Source organism: Penaeus chinensis, chromosome 34 (assembly GCF_019202785.1).
Source record: "Penaeus chinensis breed Huanghai No. 1 chromosome 34, ASM1920278v2, whole genome shotgun sequence".
Classification (NCBI taxonomy): Eukaryota; Metazoa; Arthropoda; class Malacostraca; order Decapoda; family Penaeidae; genus Penaeus; species Penaeus chinensis.
Window position 1 is genome coordinate 31015299 of NC_061852.1, and position 9297 is coordinate 31024595.

A 9297-nucleotide genomic window follows, 5' to 3' on the forward strand; every position below is an offset into this window, starting at 1 on the left:
ATACCAGTTGGAACGGTGGAGAACTGTGTGTGTGTGTGTGTCAACAAAAAGAGGTTGGAGGCACTGCATGCCATTTTTGAGCCCTGAGATTTTGAGCACTGTGTGCCACAGGATGTCAACGAGATGGGAGATGGACTTAAATCAGGGTAATGGAAGGTATGTGTTATATTGTGGAAGGTAGATGCGAGACCCCCAAGAGACCCTGTTTCTTTGGGGGCAAGAGAGTGTTAGTGGCAAGCTTAGAGCCTGTGTCGTCCCTTCAGATTCTGAGGCACTTAGGACACCTTAAACTTGCATCTTGTGCCCACCAGCCAATCACCTTTGAGACATCCCGACGGTGACTGGCTGACCTTTTCCTCTTCCTGTCGGAGGAGACATCTCCTTTTATGCAGTGGTTCGTCTCAGGGCAGGTGCTTGCTCCCATCCACCAGTGTCAGAGCTGATAGTGTTGATACTTCCGTCTGCTTAAGGAGAAACTTACTACAGGAAGACAACTGCTAGAGACAGAGGTGCGAAGCGCTACCATCCAGCCTTGTTGGGTATTGTCTACAATATATATATACAAATTTACTGCATAAAAGCCGTCTTTGGTTGAGGATGAGAGTCAAGTGCATTTGGAGCTGGTCTGACGATGTCATTGCTCATCATATGTGCTGTTTGGCTCAACAATAACATACCAGTACAAGTGGCGGCCTAAAGGTATGGAGACATGGCCCACCGGTGTGTAGACACGCCCTGGCTCCCTGCCCCCGTGCCTCCTGGGGTTAACGGGCAGCTGTGGGGAGGCAGGCCTTGTCAGTTTGCCTCCCCAAGAAAACCTAACTAGCAGCTGATCGTATAGATGTTGGTGCCGGGGGAGGGATAACGTCCCTCCTACCCAACAAGTAAGGCGGGCTGTGGGTCCTTCTGGGTTGGCGACAGTTGGGACTCGGGTAGGGAGTAGGGGTTACCCGTTGTCCTATCTGAGTCCCGGCGACCGCCAATCTGGCGAGAGGCTTGTGGAGCAAAGCCCCCGGGAACCCCACAGGTGGATTGGGACCTACAGCCAGCCAAACCCCTCTATATGGGACAGCGTCAGTAGGGGTGGGTCGGGGCTTGGAACGTCCATTCCTTGTGACAGGACGATAGGTTATCACTACTGCCAAGGGAATTGAAGCAGCTGAGAGGTGAGGTGGCTGCTCTCTTGCAGGTGAAAAGATCTGGCTGTGGCATGATTAATGTAGGTGGCTACACTTATTACTAGTCGAGCCGCAGCGATGGCCACCATCTCCAGGGAGTAGGCATAGCCATTTCCAGCAGTCTTTAACCCTCTGTAGTACAGGTCATTCCTGTCAATGAGCATATTATGGTATTGAGACTATAGTTTACAGTTATTTTCTTGTCTCTTATTGCTGTATACGCTCATACAGATGTGCACAAACATCTGTAGATGTTTTACGCCAAACTCACATCTGTGAGAGCTGTTCTCGGCAAGATATTCATATTGTTCTGGGTGAGTGCAGTATCTGGCTGGCTGGCTGGCTATGAGATGTTTGTCAGTCCTCATGGCTCAAGAGCTGATGCTGGCAGCGTTCTGAGCACTCAACGAGGATCCTCCAGAACTGCAGGGTGTATCAGAGTGCTGAGTTCTGTGGAACTGATCATAGATTAGTTGTGGCTACTCTACAAGTCTATTTCAGAACCCCCTGTCACTCTAATGAACACCTTAGGGTGCTTCATGTGGACAGATTGATGGAGACTGAGCTTGCCCGGGGGTTTGCCGAGGCTATCTCTGGTCATTTCACAGCACTCGAGGGCCTGAAGGACCCTGTTCTTCTGTTGGACACTGACAAGCGTGAAATGATTGATGCAGCTCAAGAATCGATTGATGAATGCCCAAGTGCAAGACAGAATTTTATCTCACAGGAGCCACTGGAACCCACAGATGCTTGTCGTGCGGCTCGATTGTCAGGGATTCCCTGGTGCGCAGGATCCACTCTCCCTGACTTAAGTCAGGAGGCCGATTTCCAAGCAGAAGAGTGGTAAAGCAGCAGGTGTTTGCGGCATCCCAGTTGAACTGTTAAAGGCTGGCTCGCAGCATACATCAACCTCAAGAAGGCGTTAGATACCGTGCATCGCGAATCACTCTGGGAGATCCTAAGACTAAGAGGAATTTCAACAATGATTATTTTACTAATAGCACACCTGTATACAGGCACTGAAAGTGCTGTAAAGTGTGGTGGGAGCCTGTCGAGCTTCTTCCCTGTTAGTTCAGGTGTGAGGCAAGGCTGTGTTCTTGCTTCAACACTTTTCAGCATTTGCATGGACTGGATACTGGGTAGAGCTACTGTCCAAAGTCACTGTGGAACAACTCTGGGCAATATCAAGGATACAGACCTTGACTTTGATGATGATGTTGCCATTCTATCTAAATCTCTGGAAACCCTAGTGGCGGCTCTTGATGCATTTAGCAATGAGGCGAAGCTCCTTGGGGTAGATGTCTCCTGGACCATGACCAAGATCCACTATTTTGGGGGCCTACTAGGAGACCCTGTGCAGTCGGTACCGACGTGCATGCGGTGAAAACACCGAGGTCAAGGAGAGCTTTACATACCTCGGTAGTGCAGTTCATGACTGCTTGTTGTCGCACCATTAAGTTAGCAGACGGATTGGCCTGGCAGCAGGGATCATGAAATGTCTTGACAAGAATATTTGGAGATGCTGGTACCTGTGCGGAAGGACCAAGCTACGTGTCTTCAAGGCCCCGATGCTGCCAGTTTTACTATATGGTAGTGAAACCTGGACGCTATCTTGTGCTTTGAAATCTTGTCTTGATGCCTTTTGTAACAGATCCTTGCTCCGGATCATGGGATACAGTTGGCGGGACCATGTGTCCAACCAACGGTTGCACATGAGACCGGTACAGGACCTGTTACTTGCACAATCCGTGATCGCCAACTCAGGCTATACGGTCACCAGGTTGTCTTCGTGGGACGACCGAGGAAGTCGTGGCTTGGGCAGATTGAACAAACCTGTCGTGAGGAGCTAGAGATGGGCCGGGCCCCTGCCTGGCGGCTCACCATGAAGGACCCTCATAGGTGGAAGCAAAGGGTGGATGCGGCTATGCGCCCCCGCCGGCAATAGTTCCCAATGATGATGAGTGGCGGCTCAAGATTAGTCCAGAGACAAATCTCTCTTTCCCTTGTTCTCTCTCTCTTTTTCTTTCTTTCGCTTTCTCTCTCTTTTTATTTTTTTTTTTTTTTCAACATCTTTATCATACAGGTATATATAGGTTAAAATCAGTTTATGTAGAACGTTCGGTTAATATGTGCAGTCATCCTCACATTGGTTTTGCTGGGTATGAGTTTTAACTGCGATAATTTCTTAAATTCTTACGTTAACATGAAATGGCAACATTCTCACTCACTCCATCCTTCTGACCTTAGCTACAACGCATTACTGTGAGAACACAGTATTACCAACAACTCGAATTATCGTTCAATAAGTATTTAATAAATTTCTCTCGTTATTAGAGATTTATATTGTTTCGACTAAAACGAATTTAATGCGTTCGTGATTTTGGTCGGTCGTCTGCTGACTTATGGGGTTATGGGATTGCTGTGTTCGGCTGAATACAAAAAAAATAAATGTGCCATAAAATTTAAAGACTAGCCATTACATATCCAATGGGGCGTTGCATTAGCAGGAAAGAGAAACCCTGATAAAAAAAAAAAAAAAAAAAAAAAAAAGTATCCTAGTAGTATTTGGAAAATAACCGGTATGTAATGTCAAGAAGCAATTAATTTTAAAGTAATGTGTAATCAGCTTATTCTGTAACTATATTACATGACTTTAATTTCTTCAAATGTAGCTGGAGCTTGTAACCATATACCATTCTCAGCATATGCCCTATAGCATAAAAAACCGTATGGTAACATGTAGAATTAACTGAAAGCACATTAACCTGACATCATTAATTTCGGTCATGTACCTCTTGACAGTGTATATTAAAAATACTAGGCTTCTGACGGCACAAAACTATGTGAATCAATACATCTATGTTACAACCTACTTTTTTCTTAAGCTATACGATTCGTTGTAGCTTCGTGCTTCCTACCAAGACTGTTGTTCATGTTGTTACTTTATACAGATAGTATTTGTCCATGGAAAACAGAAAAGAAAGTCACTTGAACTGATCGAGATGGTAAATTCTACTCACAGTTTGTGGTAGGTTAAGTGCAGCTTGGTCTGAAGGTGCAGCACTGTTTAACTCTTCACCAGCCGTCGCGAAACAGTTCAGATACGAATTGGTGCCAGTGTTCCTCGAGTGTCTCACAGCAGTCGCTCGAGTCTCGCCACAGTTGCTAAACTGCAGAACAACAAATTCGGAATGCTGCTCAGATGCTGAGCACCTGTATCGAGTCAGCACAGATACATTGTTGCTCAACTGTGTCGATACAATGTATTTTAGTCTGAACTAGACTTCAAAGAGTATTTGTGAGTGTAACAATGTTAAAGTGTATATGCATGTGAGTGAATAATTGTTGTGCAAACTTTAGAAGATTAGATGTACACTAAGAAATTATTAATTGTCATTTTCAGTGATAGCCGAGCTGAAAATGTCAAAATGCCAATTTCATGCGGCGGCGCCGGCGGTCCCTAGCGTTGCCTTGTTTTGGGTAGGGATGCGAAACGCTCTTGAGCGCCATAGCGCGAGCGCCTCCATTTGTATTGCAACAAGACTACAACGCGGGTCTTGAACAGGGGGGCTGTATGGAATGTTAGCAAGGCGTGTTATACAGGACAACCCGCTCCTCACGACCCTGAAGCCCTTGCATAAGTATGTAAATGTTATTCTTTGTATTTAAAAATACTTTACATTTATTTTCATTCTTAAATTGATAATTACTAATACTCATAATTACTTCGTTTTCCATTACTTTCTGTTCATATTGTTCTTTTTTTATTGTCTATACTTCTTCAAAAGTGATTAAAAGAAATAAAACAATAAAAAGTAAAAAGTAAAAGAACGAAACCTAGGATGAAACGAAACCAAAACATTAAAAGGGAAACCTGAGATCTGTATATTCCCAAAATTTACAGTACACAGAACACATCCTAACTGGCCTCTTGTAAACAATGAAAATATATTAATCTCTCTCGTAGACTCAATCAAACAACACCAAGGTGTCCAGTGAGGCCAGGCGATCCGCTAACCATTGATCGAGCTCAACAACTCAAAAGAAAGTTTGGTTTTCTTTCTTTCTTGGATTTCTTGGCTATCAACCAGCAGCATGTGGCCAAGGTTATTAAGCCAATGCATCCTATTCATTATTTCAATCTAGATAAGGTCATAAAGTTGTTTCCCTTAGAAAAGTGATTACTTTCGTGATTCTTTCATCATCTAATAATATAATTAATAATGTAAAATATTTATTATTTTGTCGGAAATAATTTTTTAGTTTTTGTCTATGGATTCTGTATTGATTGCAGACTATGAAGATTTGGTTAAGGGTAAGGTTAGTGTTGCAAAGGGGGCAATCTTGTAGCGTTGACCCAAAGGCAGGTCAACACCATCTCCTCCCTTCTTACTTTCCTGTGAGATGTGTCCCACAGTTCTATTTTGTGTCTGACTTCATTTGTCAATTGCAGGTTGGTCCACTAATTTTGCCACAGGAGATGTATTTTTGCTTTTATGACAGACACAAAACACCTGAGATCTGTCATGGATCCTGGTACCCATATTAGCTTGATTGTTTACGAATGATTTTACCCAGCAATTCGTTTTTAGTGGTTTCTAAGGATTTAATGGCTTTAAGTGAACTAACTGATGTGAAAAAATGGCTATTCTATCGTGGGTCGTCAACAGGGCAAAATCTATAGCTTTATCAGTGGCAAAGAGTTCGACAAGAAAAATCATCTAAAATTAATTTATTTTGTGGCAGACTATCCTGATGAGCAAAGAGCTCTACATAGATTATCACATCATCAGGTGGGCAATAAACTGAACATAGAGTCAGATACATGCCATTAATTTTTACTTTGCATACTACAAACTCCAAAGTAGAATCAATAGTTACTTCAGTAAAAGGGAGGCTTTGGTGGATGTACATGGCGACTACCCTCACGATCATTCCGACATAAATGGTAGTTCCTCAGCGAAACGATCTTGTCAGGGACGAGGTGTATTAAGTGCGTTTCTTGGAGAACTATGATATCGGGAGCATAGGATGAGGCTAATAGTTTAAGGTCATTTAATTTAGATCTAAGACTTCGACAGTTCCATTGTATTATGGTCGACGCGAAGATTACGTTTTATGGGGTTTGGAAGTGCCTTGTCCCCAGTTTTGATTTTCTTTTTATGGGATCGCTTCCCTGGTACCTCCGTGGGGATGGTTTGGAGACAGAAGCCTCCATGTCCTGCATCTCCTGGCGAGGGAGACGACTGGCAGATTGCGACCTGCTTCTATTTCGAGAAATCGATCGCGAGCCAGGCGAAGTCCTCACAGGAGTGTCTGGGATAGGGAGGTGCGATCCGGACTGTGATTCGGTATCAGCCTCCTTAGGATGTTTATGATGGGTTGATTTAGTCAATTGATATACTTTAATTGTTAATTTTTTGATAGTTTGTTTCAGTTCAGCAATTTCTTTATTGTTAGCTGCAAGCTGTTGACTGACATTACTTGCACTAGGGGTGATGTTAGTTCCTGCTGCAGCATAGGAAGTATCGGGTTTGTGTGTCAAACTTTCCACTTTCCTCTTAGCTTCAGTATAACTAACTTCATGTTTTCTCACTCATGCTAATGTCTCTGTCTCCTTCCGGCTGCTGCACTCAGAACTGTCTTACATGGACAAGTTCGTATTCAGGGATAATATTCAAAACAAAAGTAAGAAAAACACAGTCCAGTTTCCGTTCGCACATTCCCATCCTTTTTGGTCATACAATGAACGTTCACTACGTCTTGGTCCTTCATGCTCTCGAGAATTTCACTTTCTTCCATCGTCCTCAAATCCCTGTGAAAGATTACTTCCTTACAGGTATTTGTGCCAGTAGGAATAGTTACATTAACTCGGAGATCATGAATTTGCGTCAGCTTAAGTAAATCCTTAATCTGGGAGTTATATTGTACTTTAACAAAGAGGCTTCCATCTCGCAATTTTGACAAAATCAAAATCCCCGTCCACATTGCTTATGAACGTGAACCCCTCTATCATCAAAAAGGTCCTTGATGGTCATCAACGGCCTTTTTGATGATAAATGGGTTCACGTTCATAAGCGATTGATTTTCATTCGCGAACCTTTCTCGGTAGGGATTTTGAAAAGAGGGCTTCTAGGTTTGTCATTAGTTGGGGTTCCATTGTTCACAGTCGAATTGGTCATAGAGGGGTCATGAGTCGCCCCTCCTCGAGGAGAAGGAGTGGTAGCCGGGGTAGCATCCATCCTGGGCATCGGACAAGGTCCGACCTCTTGGCCCGAAGCCAAGAGGTCTTTAATCAAAAACTCTTAACTTTTGATATCAACATAACAGCAATAGCTAAGAGAGTAAGGCAATTTTCCGCCCCTACTCCCCCAGTGAAAGCCTGGTTGCGTTTTGCAGTTCCAAAGGGGATCGAGTTCCTTACCGTCGAACTTGCCTAGGCGAAGGACGGCAATTCAATGCCCACCCCCCAAGCGAATACGGTAGTCTCGGGAGTCACATGAAAGGGAAAAGAATTCAGAATAAAAGAAAAAGTGCGCTCAAAGTACGCCTCAGACTACTGGGCCTCCCTACCCAGAGGGTCAAACCCCACAAGGGCTACCCTAGTGTAGTAGGAGCTGCGGTCCGAGGTGGGGTGCGGACTACGCCTATTGTAGTCTCGTGTCATCTGCAAAAACAAGAGCACTGAAGTTGCCGGCAAAGCACTGAAAAGTGCAAAAGAATCTGCAAAAACAATTTTAACTCTGTTGAAATTTCTTAAAGAAACTCAGAAGCAACAATGTCAAGCGAGGCGAGAGGTATCGTAATATAATCTTAGGTTACATGGTCACTATTCACTGATGACTGCATTTTATCTCGTTATCATCATATAATAAGTTTAATATGGTATTTCAGATAACTTTGCAATAATTTGTTATCGCAATTATTAGTATGAGCGCTAATATTCGTGATTGTTCATCACGAACGATCACTCGCACTCTCATTTGAGTCACTCTCACATACTTATTCCTCACATACGTACTCGCTCATCTACGTAGGACAAAAGACAGTTCTACTGTCAGTTTTTCTCTATTCTTTATTTTTCATCTTTATCTTGAACCATATAATTCAGAATTGTCCATAGACTAGTCTCTCATTTCATTGTTTACATCGGCCAGCCGCTCGTGTTGTCGTAGTTTTGTAACGGGAGGGAAGCTGAGCGGCCGGAGCTTGTGTAAGAGGCGAGCAGGAAATTGTACGAGAAACGTGTAAGTTAAACAGTAAACAGTAAGTATACAGTAAACGCAAAAAATACTGCTATCTCTTAGTGTTCCTGGAATTGTTTGAATAAAAGTGAAATGTATTTATTTACAGATTGATTATTCTTGCAAGTAATTGGCATGAGCCTAATGTGTACATGTACAGTATAAATCGATGTAATCCCATAATGTAGTTAAATGACTGAGAAGATGAGACGCCAGTAATAACAGAAATTATAATTTGCAACCTTTTAGACGGGCCCAGTTAATTCAGACTACAAGTATCTTGAGTGTTTTTTCATTTTTCTACTAGGAAGAAATGGTGTAAAAATAAAGAATTAGCATATTACTCTTACATTCATGATAAAAAGTATGAGAAATTGATATTATTGGAAAAGACACCTTACTGAAACTGAAGAATCTGACCTTGCAATCCAATAACACAAAACATTTTAAGACTCTGGAATACTTTTGGTTTCACCAAGCCCAGACTGGAAACTGTGTTCATCGCGAAGTTCTCTTTTTCTTATTTGTTAGCCATGCAAAGTTGTCAAAGTGCCTGTTTACAGTGTAGTTATTTTTGCAAACCTAAAAGAATTATCAGTTACACTAAACCAAAGTAGGTAGTACCATCAGTGACAACTTTAATAGTATAAAAATGGTGTAAAAGTAATGTATCATCCATCACAAAGATTACATAATGTATAACAATAGTTGTGTAATAATCAACCACACATTTTTGGACAAACTGAAAATTTAACTTGGCTCATACCTATCCAGTCTTACAGTTATGATTCCCCTTTTCAGTTATCAGTTCATTGATATGCATGAATCTTGTTATTTTCCATTGCAAAATATATAAATGAAATCCACTAATATTG

The 9297-nt window shown here is 42.5% G+C and overlaps 1 protein-coding gene across 6 annotated transcripts in view; it reads left to right on the forward strand.

The window, feature by feature from the left end:
- The first annotated feature begins 7800 nt into the window (after window positions 1-7800).
- LOC125043739 (surfeit locus protein 1-like) overlaps window positions 7801-9297 on the forward strand; it is a 12415-nt gene continuing 10918 nt past the window's right edge. For 2 of the 6 annotated variants that reach the window (XM_047639995.1, XM_047639993.1), the window contains exons 1-2: window positions 7802-7975; window positions 8336-8444. The gene's annotated coding sequence lies outside the window, so the exon portion shown is untranslated. Of the gene's footprint in view, window positions 7976-8275; window positions 8445-9297 lie in introns of those variants that run through there. The other 4 variants (XM_047639994.1, XM_047639991.1, XM_047639996.1 and 1 more) reach the window with 3 other exon arrangements.